We start from the raw sequence: 27,258 nt of genomic DNA on the forward strand, positions 1-27,258 counted from the left end.
TAATGTGCCATTTTCTCTGGTTCCTATCAAGATTTTCTCTTTATTGTTGGTGTCCAACAGTTTGGATATGATGTGCCTACGCATGGTTTTCTTCAAAGTTACTCCATAGGGGACTTGTTGAGTTTCTTGATCTGTAAATTTATATATTTCACCAAATTTGAACAGTTTGAGCCATTATTTCTTCAAATATTTTTTGTCCCATTTTCATTCTTCTCTCATTCTTAGACTACAATTACATGTATGTTAGGCATTTTTATTTTTGTTATATAGGTTCTTAAAATTCTGTTCATATTTTTTCTGTTAATTTTTTAGAATCTGTATTATTTTCTGTTTTTCAAAAGGAAAAATTCTGTTACTCTATCTTCAAGTTCACTAACACTTTCCTCTGTTATTCACAATTTATAAGCCTAGTTTTTATTTACTATAATTTTATTCATTGTGAGTCTACTTTTCTTCCCATCAATGAATATAGTTATAATAGCTGCTTTAAAATATTTGTTAAATGCCATAACCATGTCATCTTGGAATTAGTCTCAGAAGATTATATTTTCTATTCAGGATGGGCCATACTTTCTTGGTTCTTAATGTTTAATTTTGAGTTGTATCATGTGAATATATGAATGTGAATATAATAGCCTAAAGACTGAAATCTATTAGTTTTTTGAAGAACATCCATTCATGTATTTTAGTAGGCAATTAACTTGGTTACACTCAAATTTAAAACTATCCTTTCAGCAGGAGTTCAAATATCAGTTCAGTTCATGTGTCTGCTCCATACATATGTACTTCAGGGTTAGTCAAACATTTGGGCAGTTGTTATACAAAGTATTGGGAGGTTTTCTCTGTTTCTCATTTCCAGGATTCTAGTTTCATTGCCAGTGGCTGTGGTTGCCCTGAACTTTGTTCTTTGGCTATTTGAATCAAAAAGTCTGTAAGTTTTCTTTAAAAAAAAAATTATTTATTTATTTATTTTTGCGTGAAAGAATTGGGGTACAGGCCAGAGGTGTGGGCAGGGAGGATTCACCAGAGACAGAGTGAGGAACAGAATAGGCAGATCTACTGAAATACACTGCTAAGGGGAGCAGCTGGTGAAACAGGAGAGGTCTGCTGCGCCATTTGTGGATTAGCTCCCTGGCCAGGGATTGAACTCCGGCCTTTGAAGTGGGCCATCACAGTGGTAGCACTGAGACTTCACCCCTAGACCACCAGGTAGACCCAGTCTATGGGTTTTTTATTGGTTTAGCTGCCTCAAGTAACATTAATTTCAGCATTCCCTCAGTCTAAAAATGGGGAACTCTCTCTGCACTCATCCCTGTTTCCAAGTTTTGAATTTCAGTCCCCCACCAAACTCTAGATGCTTATTTCACTTTCTAATACATTTAGGTAAACTTTCCCCCATACTTTGTAATTGTTTGTGTATCCGTGAGATCCTCAGACTCAGTAGAGCTTATATAGTCAAAGTAGAAGTAGAAAAAAAGAGAAAATATTTAGGAAACATTACTTTGCATTTCCTAGTCCCCGTCTTCAAAATACTTAACTTCCACTTAACACCTCATCTGGTGGTATTTGGTTTTGGTTTTAAGTGGAAACATTAAGTCAGACAGAGCATCCTTGATCATCTTGACATAAATGGCATGATTTGGAATGAAAGTACAACAAAATTAAATGGTAAAATGATAAAACATCAATCAGATCTTACTCATAGAATGTCAGCATTTAATCTCAAAGCAATGAGGCTTGTAACAGCATGATGACTACCAAATATTATCTACATGGCTTTTTGTTAATTAATTAATTTATTTATATTTTTTGGTTGCAGATATTTCTATATACTGCTGCATTGAAAACTTTAATAGGTAATATCCTAAGAGAAATATCATTTGAAAATAGAGTTGTTAAGTACACATTTCCTTATAATAATAATAATAATAATAATAATAATACTTATAGTTAGTTTCTTAAGAGTTTCTGTAGGGTCTCCCTACAGAAGGCACAGGGGTTAAAGTCTCAGTGGTATCAAACTATTGCAGCCACTGCAGCATGATTTTGATCCCAGCCAGGGAGCTAACCCACATGGCACAGAAGACCTTTCCTGTCTCCCCTTCTGCTCCCCTCAGCAGTGTATCTCAGTAGATCTGCCTGTTCTGCTCCAGCCTCTGTCTCTGGTGAATCCTCTCACCCCCCACACCTCTGGCCTACACCAGAGGTGTAGTTTCTGTATATCAGAAACCTTGCTAATTATTTTATATAAATTACCAATTATTCCTTCATAATCATTCTATGAGGTTGCTCCTAAAGTAGTCTCATTTTATGGAAGAAGAAACTAGAGTTTAGAGAAGTTACTGAGTTAACTGGCATCATACAGCAAATAGCAGAAATCTGAGTCAGTCAGTCCTTTCAAAAAGAAAATAACAAAGAATCTGTATTTGAAGTCATGAAGCGCATGCAATTCACTATTACGAGAGAAAAGACTTTCTAAGCAAGGAGTAGAGCTTCTAAAACTTATAGTCTATAATTCTATCAATTAATTACTAATATTATCAAATAAAATGCCTCTCTTTCAGCTACATACTTTGTATCTACAGCTTTCATATTTAAAGAGATTTTCTTCTGGACTTAAAAATACTAACCAGGACAGGAATACACGGATCGACTAATTCTGTGCAAAAACTCAGACTAAAAAGGTACAAAATAATAGTGCTCTATTTCACCTCATTTCATTTACTGTTCTGAAACCTCTCTGTTTTCCAGGTATACTCTCTAAATAAGCAGGTGATTCAACAGAGAGATAACCAGACACATTAAGAAGTAAAGTTGCATGCCTCAACCCACCAAAATCTGCATTTGATAAACACTTTTAGAAGATGCAATAATGTCTCATAGTCATAAATTTTAGGGAAAATCCTGCCCAACTTTGTAAACATAATGTAAACTGATAGGTTTCAAAAGATGTGGAATAAAAGGAAAAGGAATAAGTGGTCCAAGGTAAGTAGACCGAAAATATAAAGTGGAGATTGGGTCTTGATTAGAGGCAAGAAATGGAGCAGAGTATCCCAGGTGTTGTGGCACCTGGGACTATTGGATATTTATACTTATTTCACATACTAAATTATTTACTGAGACTTCACAATGGAAGAGATGATTAAGGGAGTAAAGATGAGAAGGGACAGTAGAAAGGGAGAGGAATGTATACATGAGTTCTAGGAAAGGGTTAAATGGACACAGTCCACTGACAACATGCTGAGAAGTTTTACCAAGTTGCACATTTTGCTTCCTTTGTTGCTGTTTTTTTTTTTTTTTAAAGCATATTGAACTCAATGGTAAAACCATTCAAAGACAAAAAAGACAAGTCATTATTTTGTCCTCCCTTCAAGGATTTTTTGTTTGTTTGTTTTGTTTTTAAATAAATTATACCCTTCACTGTCCCAACACATACTACTAGGACATCTTCTAATGAAGAATAATCCCATTCCATTTTAGTATAGGAGATATGTTTCATATCAGAAGCATCCTCCTACAGCTACTAATTTCTTTTCAATTCCATGATCATTCTCAAAGCCATGAAAAGCATAACAACTTGATATTGTGACTGTTTAACCTTACTTTTTTTACATAAAAATTATTAAATATGTGTAACTATCTGGTGGGGGGAGAATAATATAATAGCATGTCAATCAGGTAACAGTTAAGCTGCACTTCATGAAAAGGAAAGTTAATGCTTTCTTCAAAAAGTGAAGTCATCACTTCTTTATTTAACTGACATAATATTTATACCCCAATACGAAAATGGCAGCTACAAATAGAAGTTGAGAAAGGATAAATTCTCCAAGGGAATCAAACACTGAAATCTTACCATTTTAAAAGTTCTGTTTTACATATACATAGGAATGTTACTACTATGACAATGATGACTTTATGACCTGCTCATGATAAACAGCAGGGCAAATTACACCAAACTCTGAAAAAAATTAAAATTAAATTAACACTACCTTTCAGATTACTGCTACCTCCTCAGGGTACTCAACAGCAGAATGCAAGATTTTCTAGACAGTCTAAGCAGGCAGGAGGACTTGGGATATCTACAAATGAACAAAAATTCAGATAATCATTTTGACAGTAACGTAGATGACTTTTATGTACATCTTCATTAGGAACACTCACCAGTAATCTTGAGCTAGCTTGGCTGCATTGATATTGTCAAAAGGACAGAATAAAATCACACATATGATTTGTGTAGGTATTGTCATTATGTTGCACAAGAGAAACTGTCATTCAAAGTGTTTCAAGTGAATGATACAAGATCACATGAAGGAAGTGGCAGAATGTGCCTTGGCACTCCCTCTTCTCATTTCTTGCCCAGGGCTGTTCTGGCAGCATTAACTGACCCACCTAAGGAACTGGCCAGTCTTGGTAGGAGTACTTTTTTGGTTTTGTGGTTTTCTATACCAAATCATTGGTCTGAAGAGCAATTTGTAGGCCAGTTTTTTTACTTTCCCCTTGAAAGTCTGGTGTCTATAAAAATGTGAGAAAAATCTAACAATGGAAGGAACATAGATTTTTGGTCTGATTGATCTGTTTGAATCTTAGTAATGCATTTACCATCTCTGTCTTATACGGGTACACAGGTTTATTGAGGTCACTTTCCACCTCTATCAAAGGGGTATAATAATATCTGAAGAGCATGTTTATGAAGAGGACTTTTATTAAATGAGGATAAAGCACCAAGAACATAGTTCCTGGTACATATTTAGTCTTTACCCAAGGTGAGAGTCATGAACCACCTTACTTGTAAGGAAATTCCAAAACTTTCCAGAGAGAGCTCACTGCCCAGACATCACACAATGACAATGTACTAATGCTCCAGATGGTTGGCTACTCTCTGCTTTCATCTCTACCTGTGCCTTTCCTTCAAATGAACTTCTTTGAAATAAAATCATAATTATAAATGGTTAAATAGGTTACCATTATCTTTAGCTGGTCTGGCACTTTAGATCATTTCTTCAGATGATCAGTAAATAAATTGTTATAGTTTTTAATTTAATTCTACATATTATCAAAAATGGAGCCATATCTCTCTACCTCCAGATCAATGAAGATCTTTTTGGGTCTCCTTTTAAAATATGAAGCAAGTGACCACCACATTCCCTAGCCTCAGTGCTACGTGACTAGCACATTTACTCACTAGGATTTTAGTTGGACTCTCCTAAGTGGTTGTGCCTCTTCAATTTAAATCTCCAATAGCCAGAGAGCTCTTCTTCCATCTCTGCTCAGAAATGCCTCAAGGCTCCCCACTGTACTGCAAGTTAAAACCCTGACCTTTGCATTTGCATTTTATTTTTCCTATGCCTAGAACTTTCTTCATCTAGAGGTATCTTTGCTGCTGTCTTCTTTATCTCATTCAGGTCTTTCCTGAGATGTTACCCTCTGAATGAAATTTCGCCTCATCCCTTTGCTTAAAAATGCAGCAGTCAAAAAAAATGATGAACAAACAAAATGAAAAAAGGTGGTCTCAAAGGAACGCACATAATAAGCTCAACCCCATTAAATGTGAAGACAATGCAATTAAAATAACAAAATTCTATTTTCCTTCTATCAAAATAGTATATATCAGAGTGAAAATTTAGTGTTGACCAAGACAGGGGGCGGGAGGGAATAGCATAATGTTTAGTTTACTTCTGGCCTAATCATGAATTAGTATTTCATTCTAGTGAACAATTTTGTTATATTTAACAGGAGATACTATACATCTCCCATGCCATCAAGATCTTCTTGGAAGATACACTTGTCTCTGGAAACATACATACAAGGGAAAGATTTTTGTTTATTTGGTTTTTGTTTACTTTTTAAGTATAGCATAACCTGGAAATGACCCAAAAGTCACACTGACAAAGGAATGGGTAAATGAAATGGCTATATTTCCATGATGGAATATTATATAGCTATTAAAGTGAATCAGTTGGTTTCACAGGTATCAGTACAGGTAATTCTCATAAATAATGTCATGTAAAAAAAAAGAAAATTTAATATATAAAAATAGTACATAGTTTGTGGATACATATACATGTATGTAAAAATATCAACAACAGACTAGTCAAATACATCCCTAATTTTATAGGACTAGAATTTTGGGTGGAGAACTTTGGGTGAAATAAAAGCATGGCAGTTAAAAGAAAGTTGCTTTTATCAATAATTTCTTTTACAAAAATACAAACTCAAAGCAAATCTGACTAAGTATGGATAGATGCTCATTTTTTTGATATTAGAAATAGAGATGCTTGTTATGCTACGTTTTGTGTTGCCTGTATTTTAAAACTTTCCTCAAAATAAAAGGAGGTAAGGAGAAAAGAAGAAGGGAGAGAAGACAGAAATATGACAGGGAGAGGGAGCGAAGGAACTAGGAAGAAGGAAATGTGGTAAAGGAGAGAGGGAAAATATTCCTCACCACTTCAAGAGTGCAGTTAAACTGGTCACAGAGGGTTGGTTTTTCAAACATGAAACTGAAAGCTATGTTTTAATAACTAGTGAGACTGATGGTGATTCCTCCTGGGTAGGTTCATTGTGGATGGCTGAATTTAAGTTCAGCCAGCAGAGGGAACCATCTGTCATTTGGAAAGGCACTGAGCTCTTCCAGAGGAACAACAGAAGGCCAGAGTAGCCTCCACCTATAGGACAAACCAGTGCCTCTGGAACTCCAGGGAAGAAAGAACACACATTTAGGCAAAGTAAACTGAGAGAGGCCATGGACATCTTGTCAACCTTTCTAAAGGGTGTGCTGTAATTTTCTAGAATCAAGAGTATAATACACTTGATTAGTTCTTCAGCAGACTTAGTAATTTTGCTTTTCATTTTCTCTCCTTGAAACAATTTTGCCATTAATCTTATATTTCTAGGGTGTAAGATTAGATTTCCACCCTTCCAAAGTGGAATTTTTGCTTTAAAAATTTTGGCTTTAGGAAAATTCTTTTTTTTGACAGTAATAAGCAAAAAATTTTCTCTGAAGCAAGGAGGTCATTCTTTAAAGAGGCTAGAGGAAAATTCTATGAAGGAAAATAGGCTGCAGGAAAGTTCAGTAATCATGACATAAAAGCAAAGAAAAAGCCCCAATACTTCCTTCCTCATGGGTCAATATTGTGTATTTGAAAATGCCTGATATGTAGGCTTGTTTGATAAATAGCCAAACCCTTAAAGAAATATCTGTCAATCCAAACATCTTTATATAGGAGGCAGAAGGGGCCAATTTAGTAATGCATTTGCCTCAGATGCTCACCCCACTACAACCTAATATTTAAATACATCCTTTAGCGTGTCGCCCTAAGAGATGAGGTTCAGGCTGCTTTGTAATATTAAACAAGGTTGAAAGGACATGTTATGAATAGTTACCAGTGTAAATGTGCTATTTTGTGTCTTTAAATTTGAGTAATGATAAACATGATTCCACACATGAAAATTAGTCTTCTCAGAGATACTACACTAAATCATTTAATTTGTCTGAGTAAGTATTTATAATAATGTGGTTGTTCTGCACTGTGATAAACACTGGGTTTTCAAATGCATAAATGAAATGTGACAGATTCTTATAAATGGAATAGCAGCAAAGGACATTCAGCAAGAGAGCTTTGCAAAGAGAGTGGGTAAAACCCACCAAAACCCACTGAAATCTCCTAAATATGAAAATAAAGAATCACATGGCCTCCAGTTCTACGTTTTCCTGCTCTTGGCTAGAACACAGCTGAAGTCTCACAATGAAATGATGGGGACAGTTGATATTTTGGGTTGTCACAATATCACTTAGCATACTCTACAGAACACAAGAAGACACATCTTCAGAACACATCTTGCTCCTTCCAGATCATAAACCTAAAGATCTTTTAGCAAAATAAAATGAAACAATTTTGCATAGTAGTGACGAATGTGCATTTGAATCCTGCTGTACCTCCTCTCTACTAACCAAATAAGTATATAACTACATCACAGTCATTGACTTTCTTTATATTCATTTCCCTCACTGATGAAATGAGGATAATAACTGTCTTCCTCAGAGTTATGAAGGAACAATTGCTATAAAGACTTGGAACATTGTTAGAATTCAATAGTACATTCACCCTTTTATTTGTCATTATCATTGGCATCATAATTATCTTTAACAGTACCCTCATTTTTGCTTAAAGTTCATTAAAACCACAACTCACCACATTGGTTGGTAATTAATTCCTTTCATTCTCGTAAGAGAATATTTATTATCTATAAATGCCAGGCACTGTGCTAGGGGGTAGGGTATGAAAGTGATCAAAATCAAACATAAGCTGTGCAGTTAGAAAAAATGGACACCAGTCAAATTCTCCAACAAAGATTGGGAGTAGATCATTGTAACAGTTATAAAACAAAGTGAGCTGAATTAGTGCTGAGGCCAAAAGCATGAGAAGGAGGAAGAACAGAAGGGTAACTCTCCAGAGTGAGAGCGCAAACTTCAAAGGCATGGAATACATAGTGTGTCTTTATTACAACTGCAAGTTCGTGCAAAACTGTCCAATAAATAGTCTAGTTTAGTTGAACAATTATATATCAACCAACTCCTATGAACCAGGCACTGTGCAGGACATAAAAGTAAGCAAGACAAATATGATTTGCACAATCACTTTTACCTCCCAATACTATTCATCTCTGAAAAACCCAAAAAGTCAATATTCACTTTGTAACCAATAAATTCCACCATTAGTTTTGATCTCAAGAGATTTCGCTTGAATGGAAGAACTGTAATGCTTTCTCTAGTCAGATAAGGAAAACTACATAAGCCACATAATTCTCTCTCTGCCTTACAGGCCAGGAAACTTACAATCAAATTTTGTTCATTCCATGGGCCTACCAACTTATACTAGTAAAGGTGGTCACATTTCTGCCTATAGTTAATTGTTACTTGCATACTATCTCTAATTTAGTAAGCAGGGTCAAAAACCTTTGAGAAGTTGTTAGAAGACAGGAAGGAAAGAAAGTAAAAAGAGGAACAAAAGGGCATGCTTTGTTGCTCTGGGATTTGTTCAATGTGGCTTCTGAAGCTTTCACAGTTACTAACAGGTGCTGAATGAAAATCTTTTAATAACCTCTGACTGATGAATGGATAAATGAAGTACACAAAATTTTCCTGGCTTAATTTGGGTTGGGGGCAAAGGAGAGTGGGTACATAAAACTTGCTTTCTTATCCCTAGTCTCCAGATTAAGAGGGACACCTCAAAAAAGTAGCTGAACGTTTACCATGATACCACTCAATAACCAAACAGACCACAGTGACCACGAAAAGAGTGGTAAGAGAACTTTGAGGTATCATTAGACAATTATTTGAGGGAATGAGGCCCTTATAACAGAACATTTCTCTTTCTTGCACCAGAACTAGTCAAAACAAGAGAAATGTCATAGTTATAACTGATGTCTAAGTAATGGGGAAAATGTTAAATTTCTTATGACAAAATGGAATTAAATTTGCAATTCTATTTCCTGATGTTCTCTTACTTATTTTGAAAAGGAACTGCTAGTGCTTTTGCTTCAAAACTCCACACTGGGAAAAAGAAACTATAATATAATTGGCCTGGTTAACTATCAGGGAGAGAGGGAATAAATTTAGAAGAGATTTAAAAAATACCTAGCTTTATCAATATTAGAGCACTGTGGACTTCTGTATTGCTCATGACCAAACCCACCCAATTCACAAAAAAACAATGTTGCATTAAAGGAAGTATTAAAACATGCCATCCTTGTTTTTAGCTCAACAATTAATGAGACTTTATGACTTAATCTGTGACCAAAAACTATCTGTTGACCAGATAGAACTGTGATAAATAAGATACAGCTTATTTCAAGAGGCAGCCTAAGACCAGTCTTGTGATGCTTCAATTCAAAAAATGGAATCACTTCTGTATTCTCCAAAGATTAAATCATTTCTGTATCCCTAAGGAGCTCTTCAGTGCTAACAAGTGCATCACTTCCCCAACTAGTTAATAAACTGAAAAGAAAATAATACTGAGATGATACTTGAGGAAATAATTAAAAGGGGAAACTTAAGAAAACAAGAGTGTGAATTTATATAATGAGGAGATTCTCAAAATGGCATGGTGAGTGGAGGAAAGAGTTGCAGCTGAATAATGTATGTTTTTTTTAAGGTAAGTTATTCCTTAAAGCAATTACCAAAATGTGAGAGTTCCTCTTATGGTTCTCAACCTTATACTCTGAAAGGGAACTTCTTATAATGCAAGACTAAGAGAGCCAATTACTTCAGCACCAAGCTACATCCTAAATCTCTGGACTTGGCAGTTCAAAAAAAAAAAAAAAAACTCTTGGAAAGTGTTCTTATAAAAATCTTCACTAACAACTCTGACTTTATAAATGTAGACTCTAAAAGGATGAATGAAAACTAACCAATTAGATAGCAAAGTAGAGAAGAGAGTGCAGTGAAAAAAAGGTCTACCAGAGTTTCACTTGAACCTCCACTGCTAACTAGCTTTGAGACTTAGATCATATTTATAATAAAAAATATTACCATAAAAAATTAACAATTACACAACACTTAGTATGCCAAGGGCTTTCCAGATATTATCTAATATAATCCTTATAACAACCTATAAGGGAGAAACTATGATAATGGAGAAGACAGTTGGATACCTGGGCCTCCCTGGTTGTACATGGGTTACGTCTCAGTGCTGTGAAGCTATCCAAAGCCACCGCAGCCTGAGGTAGATCCCCATCCAGGGAGCTAACCCACATGGCGCAGCAGACCGCTCTTGTCTCACCTGCTGCTCCGCTCAGCAGGGTATTTCACAGTAGATCTGCCTATTCTGCTCCCCACTCTGTCTCTGGTGAATCCTCTCACCCCGCACCTCTGGCCTAAACCCCAGTTTTTATGTGCATAAATAAATACAAATAAATCTTAAAAAAAAAAAAAAGACAGTTGGTTACCTATCTAAGGCCACCTGGCTTCCCTGAGTGGTAGGTTCAGGACTTGAAAACAAGCTCTCCAATCCCAGAACCAGGCCTTAACCAACACTGCCAACAAGTTCAATAGCTTCCTCGGATGCTCTAAAAGGCTTCTTTCAGCAATAGGCTCCTAAGATTTATGAAAGAAGATAGGATAATGGGAAAATCTCAGGATTTTTAGTAGATGGAATCCATGGTGTGTGTTTCACTATTTATTTATTCAATGAAGGATTGTCTAGGTTATTTCAAGTTTGGCATTATTACAGATAAAACTGCGATGATACTTATGTACAGGATTTTGTCTTAACATAAATTATTTTTTTCTTTGGAATAAACGTCCAAGGGTATGGTAAGGACATTTTTAGTTTTATAAGGAATTGCCAAACTATTTTCCAGAGCAGTTGTGTCATTTTACAATAATGGCACACCATAAATATATGAGCAATTAGTTTCTTTGCACCTTCATCAGTATTTAGTGCTATTACTATTTTGTTCATTTTAGTCAATCAACGGGTGTACAGTGATTATATCGTGGTTTCAATTCACATTTTCCCTATGCTAATACTTGTTAATACTGTTGAACATCTTGCCATGTCCTATTTACCATCTGTAGAACTCATTAGTGAAATCTTCGTTCATGACTCTTGCCAATTTTGTACATGGACTGGTTTGGTTATTTGTTGTTGAGTTTGAGAGGTCTTTATACATTTGAAACTATCCATTGTGAGACATGCCGTTTGCAATATTTTCACAGTCTGTAGCTCATCTTTTCAACCACCTATCAGGGTCTTTCACAGAGCAAAAGGTTTTAATTCTTGTGAAGCCCAGTGTGTCTTTGCTATTTCTTTTATGAACTGCATTTTGATGTTAAATCCAAAAAATCCTGTCTTTGAAACACATTTGGGCATCTTCATTGGGATCTATTTTTGGGGTTTCCCATTCTGATTAATTAATGTATGTGCCTATTTCTCCATGAAAAGCCACACTGTAACTACATTATAAGCCTTGAAATGCTCCCACTTTTAGTCTTATTTTTAATATCATTTTAGCTATTCTAGTTCATTATCCCTATATAAATTTTAGAATAATCTTTTATGTATATTTTTCAAATGTTGAGAATTTGGAAGGAACTGCATTTGGGAAGAATTATTATCTTTACTATGCTGAAACATCCAAATAATAAACATATTATGTCTCTCCACTTACCTAGATTTTCTTTATTTCTTCCATCAATATTATTTCATTTTCAGCATGTAAGTTTTGTAAATGTTTTACTAGACTTAGACCTAGGTATTTCATAATTTTGCAATGTCTATGTGTTCATTGTTAGCATGTACAAAAATAACTGATTTTAAAAATTGTTTATCTTATGTATTATAACCTCATTGAACTCCCTTATGAGTTTTAAGAGACTGTTTAAAGATCACTTAGGATTTTCTACATAGAAAATCAGATCATCATTAACAGAGATAGTTTTATATCTTCCTTTATGTTTTTATTTCCTTTCACTACCTAATTTCATTGACTAGAAGTTCCTGCACTATGTTGAATAAGAGTGAACTATTCCAATCTTGCCTTACTTCCTAAACTTGGGGGGAAACACTCACTCTTTCATCAATAAGAATAATTTTAGCTGTCTATAATAAAATAAAATTATGTTATTTATCAAGTTGATGAAATTCCCCTCCATTATTATTTGAGAAATTTTTGTCATAAATCAGTGTTGAATTTTGTCAAATGCTTTTTCTGCACCAATTGTTATAAGTATTTGATTTACCACTTCCCTTTGGGATGTTAATACAGAGGATTACATTGATTGACTTTTTAATGTTAAACCAGTCTTGCATCTCTGGAATAGATTTCAATTGGTTATAATGTATAATTTTTCACTTTTTCCTGGAATTCTATTCGATAATATTTTGTTAAGGATGCTTATGTCTATAATCATGAGGGTCACTATTCTATAGTTTTCCTTTATGTACTTTTCTTATCTGACTTTGATAGCTGGGTAATAATAATTTCATAAAATGAATCAGGAAGTGTGCTCTTCTATTTCCTAAAAGAGTCTGCATAAAATTTATGTTAATTCCTCTTTATATGTTTGGTAGAATTCTCCAGTAAAACCATCTGGTACTAGAGAGTTATTAAATTTTGGAAGTTGTCAAATTATGGATTAAAATTTCCTAAATATTGCAGGGCTATTCAAATTTTTTCTTCTATATTATGTGAATTCTGGGAGTTTTTGCTTTTGGAGGAAATAGTTAATTTCTAAGTTACCAATATTTTAAGTTTCAGAGTTGTCCATAATGTTCTTTAATATCCTTTTGATAGCTGCATGATCTATAGTGATAGCCCCTGTTTCATTCCTGATATTGGTAATTTGCATTCTTCTCTCTTTCTTCTTTGTAAGTCTTTTTAGATGGATGTTTGTGATTTTTTTTTTACCTTTTCCAAAGAAACAGTTGATCCTGCTTTCTGTTAATTATTGTTTGCATGATATATTTCTTTCCATCATTTCATTTTCAATCTGTCTGTAATATGTATTTGAAGAGCGTTTCACATAGAATGTGGAGTTAGGTCAAGTTTCTTAAACAACTTTGCCAATTTCTGTTAAGTGGTATACCTATCAAGGTTATTCTAGGTATTGCATTATATATTCATAATTTATTAAATCTATTTGTGTTGTTTTACCATTCTGAGTAAAATATAGAAAACTTACCTCCCTTGATCCTCCCATTTATTCCATAATAAAACTATTTTAAATATTTCCATTATTCACACGTACATCAGAAAACATAATTTTTTGCTTCAATCTACAAACATGATTTAGAAATCTCAAGAGGAAAAGGTAATCTTATTGTATTAACCAGTACTTTTTTTGTTTTTTGCTTACTGTGTTTTTTCTTCCTTCCTGGTGTTCCAAGAGTCCATTGTTTTTTGATCATTTCCTTTCTGTTAGTTATAGATTCTATTAGTCAAGTCTGCCTGGTGACAAATTCTTATAGTTTTCCTTCTGCAAACAATATTTTGACGTTCTGTTCATCCCTGAAGGGTATTTTCACTTGTTATTGGATTCTGGGTTGATTCTGGTTTGACTGTTCACTATTATTTTCATTCAGTACTTGAAAACTCTCAGTTCCTGCATCTCAGCAAAAACTCAAAATTAAGATGTGTAGGGAGAGCATATATACATATATATGTATACACACAATATATATTTATATATATATGTACAATAAGCTCAATGTTATTGAGTTGAATTGTTAGCAGAATATAAAGAAGTTCAGTTTTATCAAGGGGTATTGACATGTAAAAAATAATTATAATTATATATTTAAGTGTGAAAATGCATGCATGTGTTGATCACACTGCTGACACACAGTGAGTAAACAGCACTACTTAAGGGAATAAACAGAAGCTTCTCAGAGGTGACAGGTAAGCTGGATTCTGAAAATTGGAAAGAAAAAGGAGTTTCTAAGTAGAGGGGGGAATATGTGCAAAAGACCTGAGAGAAGTAAAGATGGCACATTTAGGGAAATGATGTCTTGTTGAAGCACAGGACATCTATAGGAACAAGGGGAGATGAAGTGGGAAGACAGTTAAGAAAGGGATGCTAGTATTTCTAATCTTGTATTAAGAAATTTAGTCTTTATCTTATGTACTAAGAGAGCTACTCAAGAGAAGAAACCAGGGAATATAACATCGAAAGAATGATAGCTGTCATCACACCCTTTTAAAAGTGACTTTTCAATTAACACTATATTTATCTTATTATGTATAAAAATTCAGCTTATATACTTGTAGACTATCTTAATAGCCAATAAAAATAGAAGACTCAGCTGAGTCTCTGCCTTCTACATTCCATTATAAACACATTCCACCCTGCCTACCAAATGATTTTAGTGTCTCTGTGATCAGTGAATGAAGCAGAATGGAATGAGATCATAGCTAGATGGCAATACATTAAGTGAAGTGTTTCAGTTTTCCCGTAGCTTTGAATACCCTGACTTTTGTCAGTTTTTGTCTAAACATTAACATAATGTATATCTGTATTATTTACTAAATGAAAAATTTCCGATGTTTGCAGCTAAGAAAAACATATCAGTTTTATGTACAGCATGTCAAGCTCACACTGCACTCCAGAAATGCCCAAGGGACATTCAAAAACAGGATTGCTGCACCCCCATTTATCATGCTGACCCTTTGTCCAGCCACATATACCTCCCATTCACTGTGAGCATGTAGAATCTGTTCTAGAACCGAAATAGAACTTTTTTCTGGCTTTGTATAAGTAGGTATCCCTGTTTATAATTGTTGTTACACTTTTGGGGGAAAAAATCAAAAAAAGTAGAAACAAAGAGCAGAAGAAAAGATCTTTATATGATTAGTAGCCTAAATACTTATTTGGCAAGTCTTATTTTCTTTAGAATCCAAGTAGTACAGGACCTCCCCTGGTGGTGCAGTGGTTGCGCTCTGGGCTGGAAAGCTGCCCGCAGCCTCTGCAGTGCCATTTCGATCCCCAGCAGCCGGCGAGGGTCCCACATGGTGTGACAGATCTCTCCTGCCATGCCTGCTGCTCCCCTCAGCAGTATATTTTTTCGTCACTCTGCCTGTTCTGTTCCCCACTCTGGCTCTGGTGAATTCTCTCACCCTTCTGCACTTCTGACTGTAACTAGTGCTTGTATAAATAAATAAATAAATCTTTAAAAAAAAAAAAAAAAAAGAATCCAAGTAGTACAAATAAGTATGACTCTTAATGGCACCATATTATACTTAAAAATAGTTAAAATGGCAAATGTTATGTCATTTATTTTTTATCACAATATAAAAATATTGTCACAGAAAAAATAAAGGAAAAGAAAAGGAAAGACATAAATGACAAATCCTTGCTTCCTCTCAAAGGCAGACATGGTTCCTGGCTTGGAGATAAGGAAATCAAACCCTCCTGGATATTTGTTCTACTTCTTTACACCTGGTGGTGCACCTTCTCCAGTGAGCCAAGAGTTCTCTCACACTTGTTCATTTTCAAAGGAAAAAAATTTTCAGAGCCTGATGGCCTTAAAATAAATATCAAACTTTTTTAAAAACAGAAAAAGAATGTATGATATGAACCAGAACATTGACAAACAGGGAGTAAGAAGTCAAAGACCAGCAATTTATTTAGGCCAATGTACTTCAGAATAGGAAGAAATTTGCTTGCATTCCTTCACCATTAAAGAAAATTATTAAAAATATACCCATTCCATATTACAATGTGTGCATTGTTTTCCATTTTGTCTCTATGACTGCTGTTCTTAAATAAGTTATTTTATGAGTATAAGCTAAAACCTGCATATGTTCCAGCTCCATACTCTTTGTTGAACTTGATGATTTGAATGGCTCAGTCCTTCAGAAGCAGAAAATAATTCCCATGATGTTCTTAATTTCTGAAAAATGTCCCATCCCAAAATACTTTCCAGTCTTGATAAGTTCTAAAATCTCTTTCTACCTGAAGACTTATTTAGTACATTTTAAAGTTGTTTTGTGATGGGAGAACAATACAAACCAACTTGGGAATCTACTTTTCATGAATATGTAGAGTGACTTATTTATTTAAAATTGATCAATATGCATCCTTCTATTCCCTACACAGAATTTTTATTTCTCCCCATATCCTTCTTGATGTCTTTTCCACACAGCCTTGAGGCATTTCTCCCATAGTTAGTAACAAACTTATCTGAATTCAGTTCATAAAAGCAGGAAGACTGGCATTTTCTGTAGAAAACATAAGGTCTGTCAGAAGTGATCAGCTAAGTTTCCCCCCCTATCATGGCATACTTTAGTACTGAGGGCACCATCTCATACATACTTACAAAATAGTGTCTAACAGATTCTTGTAAGATGTCTAAAATTAACTAAGCACAAGTACATGAATAAGTGTACTTGATTCAAAACAAACACTACCTTCACTACAATAGTCTGCCACTGATTTTTACCTGAGATTCCACTGGTATTTATCCTCTTCAGTTTGGGGTATTATTTTAAAGGACCCAAAACTATTTCTTCACCCAATGTACTACACAAAACCTTAGATTCTCTTAAAAAATTCAACAGATTGTTTGAATACTTAACTACCCTATTGTAAGCTGTCTTGTTTAAAAGAAATTAAAGATTGTGGCAATGAAGGACAAGCTGTCAATATTATAAATAAATTCCTGTGGAAAAGTAACTGCATGCTTGCATATTAACATAATTTATTAGAACAATTAGAACGCATCCTTGTTGTCTTTTAATTAGATTATTCCTTATTCTGGTAATTACACTAGACAAGGGAGACTAATAGTTTCAGGATTCTAAGATCATCGGTAGACTATGTGAAAAGAGAATGATCAATAATGCTAATCTACTGGAACACTTAAATTCCCAGAAAGAGATCTTTTATCATGAGCAATCCTTTGTATAACCAGCATTATTTCTCAATGCCTATACTCATCTTTCCCAAATTTGAAAAGTAAAGATGCCAGGCAAGTAATAGACATTTATTCCAGTGTTGAGAACCTGGTCAGGCTGGGCCACCTCTGGCTGCTAGTGGCTCAAATATGGTTTCACTCCCTTGCAAAATGCCAGCAAATAATCACAAATGAAGGATTTAAGATTCCATGCAGAGTAACATAGCCAAGAGTCTGAATGTCTAACAGGGAGAAGACAAGATTTTTAAGTTTTGATCATAGCTGAGGAATCATAAACTTCCTCAATTTTAAAATATATTCAAGTAGATAAAGTTTTCTTATAAATGAGAAGACTATTGAATATAAAAAATAACTGGTGACATTTCTATACATCAAGATATTATTTCCCAAAATTAAGTAATTAGTTAATGGGAAGGTGACACAACAGGGAAGATGTGCATTGAATTACTGTTTTCTGTTTAATGTTTCAGAGATCAAAGAAAATTCAAATGCTATAAGGCCTCTCCCATGCTCCATGCACCTATCACCAAGCATGGTATGAATTCCTAAAGAACAGCAACCAAAGTTTCTGGGATTCAAACTCTTTTGTAAAGTCATAAGTTTAGCATATCCAGTCTTCAAGGCTCACCCTACTGTTGAGTTGGATCATACTGGGATACATACTGGGATACTTGACCCCAGTGAATCTGGAGATCTCTGTAATAATAGACAACACAGATATTCAACCAGTAGGCCAGATTACAGGAATCTCAGCCCCACTGTTGAACGAGTCTGCTTAGTCAATGCAAAGTTATAATGAGACCATGTCTAGACAGTATTGATTTCCCACCAGAACAAAATAATTCTGAATGTGACTTCTTTCCTAGCTTAATCCAAATGACACACAAATCAGGATCATTCGTTCACACATTGCTAACATTCTCTAAACAGAACATTTTATCAACTAAGCAGTGAAGGACATTTGTAGGCTTCTTCTTGAGGCATAATTATGAAATTTCTGATACTCCAATGGCAAAGTCACTTAGGGCTATTAAAGTATCTAAAGAAATTAAATGAGTTTTTGTGTATGTTTTTTACCTTGCTAGGCAAAGGAGACAAATCTCTTTTTTTTTTTTTAAAGAGAGTACACATAAGCTGAAAGTACAAAAACTCAATTAATGTGCATACATCATATAAAGGAAAAATCATTGTCTTAAGTCATCAGAGAGACTTTCCATGCAGTTTGGTAGTTTAGGAGCCAAGGAACATCCCTATAACTGTGGTGTCCATTCTACCTGGAAAAACAGGTTCTTCAAAGAAGCACCTCTTTAAATTATCAGGGGTGCTATTAAGAAGTTAGTAGTTCCACACTACTCTGCTCTCCAGATTGACAGATCTATGAGGCAGAATACTATCCTAGAGGCACAAAAGGTTTTTATTTGAGTGCATTTTCATTAGGCTTCCAAAATCAGGTTGAGCATCAAATCCATCTCCTGAAAGTCAGGGACAAAGGAAATGGAGTTAAAAAGCTCCCCAGGGAATGTGATGGTGGGCTAGAACTGGAAACCAAGCTGAAAGGGGAAAATGGAGTGAATATGTTCAGATTCTGAGACTGAAATGAGACTAGAACAACTGAGGTATTCAGGTAGTTCCAGAGGGTGGAAAGTTTTATAAGGTAGGTATTTTTGTCTCACTGAAGAAAAATGATACAAACACCTTATAATTTAGGAACAATATCAAAGTACATATCTAACCTGTAGAAAAATGTTAAATAAAAATACAATCCAGAGACAGATTTCTACCACTATAAATAGTTCCTTATAAATGCCACCGAGAGACAAAATTATCGTTCTGTGCTCCTAAACAAAATAGCCTTGAAAGTTGTGGAAATATTTCACCCTCTAAAGTTACCAGAAAAAAGTCCCTTCAGTTTTTGAGTTCTTGTCATGCTGAATTTTGAATATTTTGAGCACTCACTCCCAAACTGAAATTCAAAGGGTTAACATAGGGACACCTAGAGAACTAGAAACCTTATCTTTAATAGCATTGGCTACTTCCTCAAACAAACCTTATAGAATTTCTTACAAGCTTAGTAAAATCCTACTTTGGTTGGAAATAAAACACAGGAAAGTCAATCATGAATTTCCTTTCTTCTTTGTTAGTAAAAGATAGAAGCATACCATGATAAACAGAGAGAGAGAGAAGAAAATGATACAGTGTTCATGCTAGTTTTCTATTCCAAGTAAGGTAACAATAGGAGGATTCTGGGTTAGACTATATCACTGTAGCATATTTCCAGGACACTGGTGTTAAGGCAAGTATATATGTTTATCTTCCTAGTTATTGAGAGAATGGTAAAAAACAAAGTTTGAATATATTTTAAAGGACGTGCAGCTTATTTCAAATAAGGAAAGAGAAGTTATGATTTGGATTAATTTTCTTGGAGAAACTTCACTCTCTCTAAGGAAATCTGGATCACAACAAATACCATATAAATAACACAAAGATAGTCTATATCATTTGAAGAATCTTATTCAACCATTCTGATGTGGCCACATGTTAAATTAGCCACACACAATAGGAGAAAAAATCCTCTATTGATTAGGAGATTGATTTAAAATATTCATGAACTTAGCAAAAGCATAAATAGTAAGTTCCAGAAATAAGAAATAAATCACATTTTTCCACAAAGAGAAATAAAGCCATTTTCTGCAATCTTGGGGAACAGATGTTTTTAGGTATTTCATAAAATCACTGACCCCAGGACAAGAAAAAATCCACATACATAAACCCAGATCATTCTGATTCCTGCCTCTATAGTTATTAGAGCTCAAAGATAAAACCCGTTTCTAAAGATTTTCCCCAGAATAGGATTCAACACATTGCTTATTTAAAAGAGTGTTTTCTGCATTTTAATGTCATGTGGTAATTTTTCCCAATGACTAACCAAAAATGCCTCACTATTGTATAAACCAGTTATTTCTTGATACCACAAGAAAAGACAAAAAGCTAGCTATTAGTCATCATCCTCTCTTATAAAACTCACACATCAGCTTTTTCTTTTTAAATGTCATTAAACATATCTGTGACTGTCTTCCAAATTCAGTTGAAATTTTCCTGAAATCTTCAAAATCAGTAAGTACAGAGCTAGATAATTTCTTTCCAGGATGAATATGAAAGGAAAAAGTCACGTCATTTCTCCTAATTTACTTGTGAAGTCAGCGTAGTGTTCATTAGAGCTACATAGCTGCTTTATTATTCAATGTCCTTTGTGACCCCCCCTGGTCATTTTTCCCTGAGGGTGCATATTTGTTCACTAACTACATTACAATTTTGTGATTAGCTAGATTTTCTCTAATATTCTACCCTACATTTGCCCTAAATTAATGAATTCCATTCTTTTTGACTTCCAGTTCTCCTATTTATTAAATTCACACTGAACATGAAAGTTTTGTTTTTTTTTTCCCCAAAGGAGTTCACATTACTTTATTCACAATCCTTTATTCTCTTAAATAAATTTAATAACTATAATATTTAATCAAATTCTTAAGTATACTACAGACAAACTCTGTTCACATTTTAGTGTTCCAAGCCTTCTATTCGCCCAGAAAATAAGTTTATTTTACTTTGTCTTTCTCTTTATCCACGGTCTAAGAGAAATATAATTATTTGGTGGGGGGAGTGTAGCATAATATGAATGATAGCAAAAACAGAACTGGAAATATGGGATGAAAATAAGAGAGAAAAAGCATAATTTTCAACCTTAATTAGGTCACACAAAAATCCTCCAATATTGCTCAAACAATATTGTTTATTCCAATAAGAATCCAATGATGCTCACATTTGGTTTCCTTTAAATGTCATAAACACACACCAGGAGCAAATTTGATCAGCCCAAAAGTTTCCAAGAGATCTCAACAGGTTTGGAATATGGGTGAAATCTCAGAAAATTGTGTTAAATTTATATATTGCTTTTAGGAAAGCCATTTTGTCTATTTAGTGATTCCACCATTCATGAATATGGAATACATCCATGTCCTTATATCATGGTTTTTCTTTTATCTTCTATTGTCTGATTGCTCTAGTTAAAACCTCTAATGCTTAATTAAACAGAAGTGATGACAGTAGAAAAAATTAAAATAAATGAATTTCTATCAGGTAATACACAGATCAATGTGTGGGATAACTCAGAAATAAAATAATTAGCACATTTATATGAAAACATACAAAAATAATCTGGTACTATCAGATAAATGAAAGACACAGTAGAAGACAATGGTCACTACACAGTAATATAGTTTTTAACTATTAGCAATAGTCTGAAAGAAAATTATAAGAAGAAAATTAAGGAACAATCTTGTAACTTGTATGATAAGCTTCTTGTATAAGATTTTTAAGAGATGGTAAGTACTTACGTTTTTATTGCTTTGCAATATAAATCACCCAACAAATGTGAACATAACTTCAACTGGAATATAGGGCATCTGCATGTCTCTTTTTTAAGTTGAGTTATGTTATTAAAAATAAACATGGCATAACATTGCATTTACTATTCTTAAGGAACTACATAAAATAAAAGAAAAACTTGGAAGTAAATTAAACATTTATCACCCTGTGGCCTGACATGCTGTGTATTTTTCAATCAAATGTATCACCAAAAGAGGTGTACCCCATAGCAAGGATATGTGTGATAGAATGAGGAAGAACAGAGGATTGGGAAACATATGTACATATACAGTAAATGAAAACTTCAAGGCATTTCCAAGGATCTAAACAGCCTGCATACAAACATAGTAAATTCATGTCTTGAGAGGGCTTGAGTTCTAAAGTAAGCCTAAGGTAAATATTACATATAGCCAAACCAAACATTGGAGATCATTTAAATCACCTGTAAGGTACAAGTTACATTGCTTTATGTATTCAAGTCTCACAGTAAGTATTTGAGAACAAACAACTGAGCAAGCCTAAAGAAAGGAAATAAGGAAAACTCCAGCTAAAGATACCTTGGTACTCAAACAACCTTGTCTTTAAGAAAGTACCAAATCTCGACCAATGAGTCTTTACCAATAGGTGATGAAGTAACAACTTGTGAACTACCCACAAATTTTATCCCATTGCTACAAAATGGAAGTTTTATAATTTTAATGTATTAAGAGATGAATCTGTCATTGTTACGATTAAACAGAGCAACAATATGCAAAAGCCCCAGACAAAGAGACTGGAACAGCACAAATATTCAAGAAATATGCTAGATTTTAAACGTAGTCTTATTTCATTCGACTCACAAAAACACTTTTTGAAATCTTGTAGAGAACATGGCAACTGCTTCTCTTCTTTCCAGGCTGGCATTTCCTGTAGGAGCCCCATGAACATGTGTACACTCGGAGATTTCACCAGGGCTCTGTGTTCTAAGTAAGCATAAGGTGAACCCACTGCACATGAGAAGCACTTATTTATGCTTTGGTCACATCTCAGCAGATGGATCCCTGATTAGGCCTGCCAAATCCAAAGCTACAACACAAACTAGGCTCGAACCACAGGACCGTTAAATAAGGAAGGCCCATTCCCTCTCCAAAAAGATACTCCTCTCATCTCTCCCAGGACAGCACATGAACCCATGAAATCCATTCACTCTTATCTTAGATAATATATCCACAGACCCCTTCACTGGCACTTATACTGGAATGCCACACTAATCTAGAAACTGGATTTCTTTATTCTCTCTTCTCCTTTCCTCTTTTATTTCTTTCCTTCCCTTGAAGTTTCTGCCTATAGTAAAATCACAGCAAGAAGGGAAGTCAAATGGCTTTTCCTGATAGTTGACATCTGTGATATACTCATTTTTTGGTCTTCATATGACCTCCCTCCAGGGTGCTCTTTTATGAGAATTAGGTATGCCAAATGAAATAGAGAACTTGAGGCACAATTTTACATTTGACACATGAAGAAAGAATATTTTTCTCCGGGATTTATGGTTCAATGCAACCCAGACACTTTCCTCTCTTCTTATCCCTAGTTTGCACTTCCTACTTATTGCTGCACAGCATCATCGCTATCATCTTGCATTTATAGAGTGCCTGTGGCTGTAGCCTCTAGGTAACTCCCAAAAGATCAAATCCAGATATCACTGTCTTCAGCTCTCCTTTGGTATGAGTCTTTTTACCATTCCTCATTCTTGTTGAAATCTGCTTCCAATTATCTTTCATAAGATGTGTTAGCTGTATTTTCTTTTCCTTAAGTTGAATCTCTTATTTCTTCCTTTCATTTCTATGTCTTCCTGGGCCCTATGCACTATGTCTTTACATTTACAGGGGTTTACACCTTGAAATTTAGCAACTCTTAAGAACTTTACAGTAAAACTACCTTTTCTAAGGTAGTGTTTAGCAATGGAAACTAAAAAGAGACCTTAGACTGTTGGAATGATAAGGCTCCAGGTCTCAGATCTCAGCCCTAACTTTTTCTCATAATGTGAAATAATGTACTATAACTAAACTTACTGTACATTATTTCAACCCAGACTCTCTCTTCAAAAATGGCCACAATTCAAAACTTAAGATTCAAATTGAACTCTTTCAAGGTCCAGATTATGCAGTTAGATAGACAGAGGTTCAAATCCAGCTTCAGGCATTTAATTTGGGTACAAACTCAAGTCATTTAAACTTTCTGAGTTTCAGTTTACTAGACTGAAAAATGAGAATACAAATATCTACATAAGGAGATTGTTATGAGGATGAAATTAGGTAATCTTTGTAAAATACAAAAAGTCTGGCATGTGGTAAGCATTCAAACTTGGTAGCTATTATTTTTATTGCTATGAGTTCAGAAGTTGGGTAGAATGGATTTTTCTTCAAAGACGCTCACAAAGCTGAGTTTAGAGCAGACATTTAATACATTATTTAATAGACCCCAGTTCCAAATACCACCCAGTTCAGTGTTTTCACACTTGGGAAGTCACTAAGTAATTTTAAATTGAAATTGAAAATTGAGGACAAACAGTGAGTTAGGATTTGGAACCAAAGGAATAGATAACCAGTTATAAATTTCGACATATCATTAAGAGCCTCTACTCTCAGAAAGTAAACTCCTTTAAAATATATTTACTACAGTTGCCCATGGAGACAGAATATTTTTATCATCAGTTGCAAAACTGTCTCCTGAAAGGTAAAAACTGTGTAATTATAACTAAAGCAGACCTCACATGTTATCTCTCAAACAAGGAAAGAACAAAAAGTAGGCATTTGGCAAGAGGCTGGGAATGAGAAGGATAGAGGGAGAGGGAGAGAGAAAGAGAGAGAATCAGAATGAAGGAGAAAGAATTTGATGAGGAATACTATTTGGCTTTTGGCCTGCTGTGTACCATTTATGACTGCTATCAATTCTCTGCATGGGAACAGACTAAACAATGGGATACTTTCTACCACTCAGCACAAAGAGTAAAACTGTCCATTCCTTACATAACTTAGTATACAAACACATACACACACATACCCGTTTGTGTGCTACATATATACAGGCACATCATAGAAAGCACATGCTTGTTTTCCAGATAATCTCCAACAGAGATGGAGTATAAATATTCTTTAAGAGCAGAAACCATAATGCTCTTGAAAATGTTGCTATTTAACATTTTCTCTTAAGAAAGCCACAATCCCAGAAATATCAAAAATAGTTCAGCAGAATGCAAAATGGGGGATAATTTTGAAGTCAGAGCTTGAAAACTCTCCCTGTAAATCTCTTCAATTCTCCCACAGAATAAAATATGGCACAACATTTCAGAAGGTCCAACAGAGGCTTTCCTCTAGTGCTAGAACATACAGATATTTCTTTGGTAGAGGATCAAATGAAGCAGTAAAATTACCGGCCATTATATATTAGTTTTAATGCATAACAGAATATGTCATTACTGGAATACACTCAGCAATGACATGCTCACACTAGGAGATTTAGGAGAAAGAGACTAATTCCCAGTTCCCATCTCACATTTACTAAGAAGCATATATTCATTGTGAGGACTACCTAGGGGAATGACTTCTATTATTTAAACTGGTATTTCTTTCTTTTTTAGCAAATTCATAATGTTAAACAGGCAAAAGCTCAATATACATAAGATGTAACTACATTCTAATCATAATACTCTATGTCATGATTTTTTTTTTAAAGATTTATTTTATTTACACAAGAGCCGGGGTACAGGCTAGATGCGCGGGAGGGTAAGAGGATTCACCAGAGACAGAGTGGGGAACAGAACAGGCAGACTGATGAAATGCATTGCTGAGGGGAGCAGAGGACAAGACAAGAGAGGTCTGCTTGCCATGTGGGTTGCTCTGAGGCCAGCGGGGATCGAACCAGCACTCAGAGGCACTGGACGGCTTCACAGTGCTGTGCTCAACCGCCTGCACCACCAGAGAGGTCCATGTCATGATGTTTTTTGTGTTAAAAAATCAAAAGACACTAGCCCTACAGAACTTTATAATGTTAACTGGGCCGCATTTCCCCCATTTCACTGGCAGAGAATGTAGACAGACATCATAATTAGGGTAGGTATATAAAGAAATCTGCTCACAGGTTTAATTTTAAAAATCAACAAACAAACTTGTCTCATTCCATGGTATGGTCAATCTTATAATAATACTTTACACCTATCTTTCCTGGAAGTAGACTTGATAAAAATCCTAAAATTAAAAAAAAGTAAAATCATAAAATCTACATTCCCATAAGTATTGTGATGGTTAATTTTATGTGTCCACTTGACTAAGCCATGGGGTACCCAGATATTTTGTTAACCATTATTTTGGGTGTTTTTGTGAGTGTATTTTTGATGAGTTTAACATTTAAATTGATGGATTGACTGAGCTAAGCAGATTGCCCCCTCCAACATGGTGGGCCTCAATCTTCAGTTAGGGGCCTGAATAAAATAAAAGGCTGACCCTCCACCATAAAAGGAACTCCTCCTACCTGATTGCCTTAAAAATGAGACATAGTCACAAAGAGAAAGAAAAATACCGGATGGTCTCACTCATAGCAGGAATTTAGAAAACCTAAATAAGGGACCAGGAAGAAGACTAATTAATACAAAGTAAAAATCAAAATCAACAAGCAACTATAAACCAGAGACACACTATAGGGTGGGGGGGCGGGGGGAGGGAGAGGAAGGACTAGGATCAAAATAAGGGGGGGGTGCAATTGTATGGGGAATATAACCAAAATGAAAATGCATACATTGTGCAAAAATGAAAAATGATGTAAAAATTATATAAAATAAAATATTAAAAAAAGGGACATAGTTTTTTCATGTCTTCAGACTCCAACTAAAACATTGGTTTTTCTGGGGTATCTCTCTACATAGAGAGAGAGAGAGAGAGGTAATATCTCTCTCTATATATATAAAATATAGATAAATTGCTCTATATATATTATATATATAATATAGTGCCTATTATACATAATATATATTATATATAAATTATATATTAAATACATAATAAATGTTATGTATGAAAATGCTTTAATAAATATATATTAAATATTTTATATATATATATATGTGTGTGTGTATCTATATATCCTCTTGGTTCTGTTTCTCTGGAGAACCCTAAAAACAAGGGTTAAACTCAAACCCAAAGGCTAATAACTTTCACATCAGTTTGGCACTGCGTAACCACATAGTTCTTTATGAACTATATATATATTTCATAAGCTAGCATATGGCACTGCACCACTCACTATTTATATATTTAAAACTTTTTATATTGAATTGTAAAACATGAAGGAAGAATATGATGATGTTAAATTAAAAAGAGCAGTTGATAATGCCGAATATAAGGCAAACTTGAATATAAAGAAATATTTCATTTTCTCAATGAAATGA

At 34.6% G+C, this 27,258-nt stretch overlaps 1 protein-coding gene across 9 annotated transcripts in view; it reads right to left on the reverse strand.

The window, feature by feature from the left end:
- The window catches only part of FHIT (fragile histidine triad diadenosine triphosphatase), a 1,313,834-nt gene that overhangs the window by 965,836 nt on the left and 320,740 nt on the right, over window positions 1-27,258 (reverse strand). For 7 of the 9 annotated variants that reach the window (XM_054695155.1, XM_054695136.1, XM_054695127.1 and 4 more), the window contains one exon: window positions 3,990-4,079. The exons of the other annotated variants lie outside the window; for them this stretch is intronic. The gene's annotated coding sequence lies outside the window, so the exon portion shown is untranslated. The remainder of the gene's footprint in view (window positions 1-3,989; window positions 4,080-27,258) is intronic. 9 annotated transcript variants of the gene reach the window in all.

This window comes from Talpa occidentalis, unplaced genomic scaffold (genome assembly GCF_014898055.3).
Source record: "Talpa occidentalis isolate TD23 unplaced genomic scaffold, MPIMG_talOcc4v2.1 talOcc4.10, whole genome shotgun sequence".
NCBI lineage: Eukaryota > Metazoa > Chordata > Mammalia > Eulipotyphla > Talpidae > Talpa > Talpa occidentalis.